General features: G+C 46.2%; 1 long non-coding RNA gene across 1 annotated transcript in view; it reads right to left on the bottom strand.

Annotated features, from left to right (window-relative positions):
- LOC108445388 overlaps positions 1 to 2325 on the bottom strand; it is a 9506-nt gene extending 7181 nt beyond the window's left edge. Inside the window, exon 1 of the long non-coding RNA XR_001860215.1 lies at positions 219 to 2325. This is a non-coding gene — a long non-coding RNA (uncharacterized LOC108445388). The remainder of the gene's footprint in view (positions 1 to 218) is intronic.
- Between the last annotated feature and the right edge of the window lie 52 nt (positions 2326 to 2377).

Raw genomic sequence — 2377 nt, 5'->3', positions numbered from 1 at the left:
TTGTTCCTGCGTGCCGCCGGCGCTTGGATCCCCGCCCGGGAAGAAGCCGCTCGGTACTTCCCGGGCTCCGTTTGTGCCTGCACACCCGCCTGAAGGGCATCCTCCTCTGGTAGTATTGGTCTGTCAAGAGTCGCCGGGAAAGGGATTTTCCCCTTCTCACAACAGCTCCCCGTTGCTTGCCGGTCTTCAGTGCCGGCTCTTCACTTAACTGGACTTACCGTGTGCTAATTCCTTCACAATGTATGCGGGTGTCCCTGCGCCCTGGAGAAGGATTTTCTTATTGACTTGCCGACTGTGATGCGGCCAGGTATTATTTACATCATCAGATATATGCCTGTGTAAATCTCCTCGCACGGTTACAGTACGGCTGCTCTTAGAGCCCAGTTTGCCGAAACTTTAATTACAGCAGGCGATGTTGTACCGTGAATCCATTTCCGTCAGGGCGGACCGATACTCCGGTGGGATAACGGCCTCGCCGAGGCAATCGCGTGTCACGCAGGGACAGATCCTGCTGTTTCAGGAGATGAATCGGAAACAAAAATCAGCAAACAATGAAAATGAGTTTGTGTGGTTTTTGAAAAAATCTGACATGGTAACGTCTGTTAAGGGCACAGTAAATCGAGCGGCAAACCCCCAATTTTCTCTGGCACAGCCCATGAATCAGCCGGTAAACAGCATAAACTGTGATCACTTCGCAGCCGAAAATATCAGGCCTCGCAGCCCTGGCTGCCGGAGCGTTACGTGTCATTAAAGTAGCTCTCTTGGAGGAGAGGGACTGTCCCAGGAGCTGCAAAATCTATAAACACTTTTCTGATTGGTTTAAAAATTTAGACACAGGAAGCGGATGGTATCTAATAACAGACAAGTGGAGACACTGTTGTCATGGAAACTGAGAAGACTCCCCCCACCCCCCATGTATTTAAAAAAAAAAAATAGGCAGAAGAAAAAAGTCTGCATATCATCAGAAATGCCTGCAGACCGCCTTGGCTGCTGTTGCCTTTCCCACAGCATCTGTTGAAACCTGAGAACATGCCTGTCAAATCAAGGTCATTTTACAATAAAACCCTGCACCGCCGCCTCCTTCTCTCCTCCCTGGACGTTGTCCCACACTTTCCTTCCAAGGAGGAGTTGAGGAGATGCAGCCACCTGCCCCATGCCCACTGGTGTCCTGCCCCAGCCTGGCCTGCTGCTGGGGAACCTGAGAAAAGGCTCAAAGCAGGAGGACCATGGGGCTTAAAAGGCAAAAGTAACAAGGGATGACTTTTTTATAATCGAATGATCGGGCCGTGTTTCTTTCCATGGGAATCTATGGACATGGGAGAGAAAGCTGGGACTGATCTCCCTCTGTTCCTTTGTATTATGAAGTTATATTAAAATGTAATGATTCAGACTCGAATATTAAGGCTGTTTCACAAATCTGCCTCACCTATTAAAAAAAAAAAAAGGTGGCAAATGACTCTGTGAAGCCCTGTGCAATGTTTTTAACAAAAAAAGAAAACACAGTTCTGTTATAGCATGCTATGAGGAGAAAAGCAGAGATAGGAGAATAAAATATACTTCATTGCTGCTGAATGCAGTGTGAGAAAATCAGACTATTATTGTCATAAATTGAAGTTTTACTTTGCTGGACTATTGAAAGTTTATTGTGTGTGAAAGAAGAGAGCTATTTTGCTTTTGAAGCAGGAGAGAACTATTTCACAGCAAGCTCACAAGAAAGGTGTTAATGTTTTTGCTTGTTTTCTTGGGCAACACCAGTTGATTTCAGATGTTTGTGATAGAGAGATGCCTTTGAGTATTCACCGCATTTTCTCCAAAATGTTTCCTTTTGTCGCTCTCTTTAATTTCCATTTTGCAGTGACCAAGCTGAGAAACAGCACTTCAGTGCTTCCCCCACTGTATAAATCATCACTTTGAAACCTTAAATGACCGGTTTGCTTGCATATTACACTTTTTGCATTATTATTTCTTAGGAAAACCAGAGACTGGTGATCAGGTCTTGCAGATCAGAAGGTAAATCTTACAGGGCACTGAGGCGAAGATGATCAGCAACCTCTTTACCCACAACCTTGGATCTTGGTGTCCAAAAAACCCAAGGCCTGACTTTAAAACTTGGTTGCAGGCAGAGCAGGCTGAAGGGATGGTAGCAGTGGCTGCTTCTGATTGAGGAATAGCTGTTGGCAGCTGGGCTGGCACCAGGGTGCAGGAAGTGGGACCCCCCTCCCTGTGCTGGGGAGACGCTTAGGGAGTCAGGCAGTTGTTTAATCCAGCTCAGTTCTGATTAGACAAATGCTGCTTTTAATTGCTGTGGAGTTCAAATGGAGAAAGTTTGGCTTGGTAGCAAAAGTGTGCTTGCTTCTAGAGGGGAATTTCCTGTTGT

This window comes from Corvus brachyrhynchos, unplaced genomic scaffold, assembly GCF_000691975.1.
Source record: "Corvus brachyrhynchos isolate BGI_N302 unplaced genomic scaffold, ASM69197v1 scaffold1, whole genome shotgun sequence".
In the NCBI taxonomy this organism is placed as follows: Eukaryota; Metazoa; Chordata; class Aves; order Passeriformes; family Corvidae; genus Corvus; species Corvus brachyrhynchos.
The sequence above is the reverse complement of the archived record's forward strand: the minus strand, read 5'-3'. Positions and strand labels throughout refer to the sequence as shown.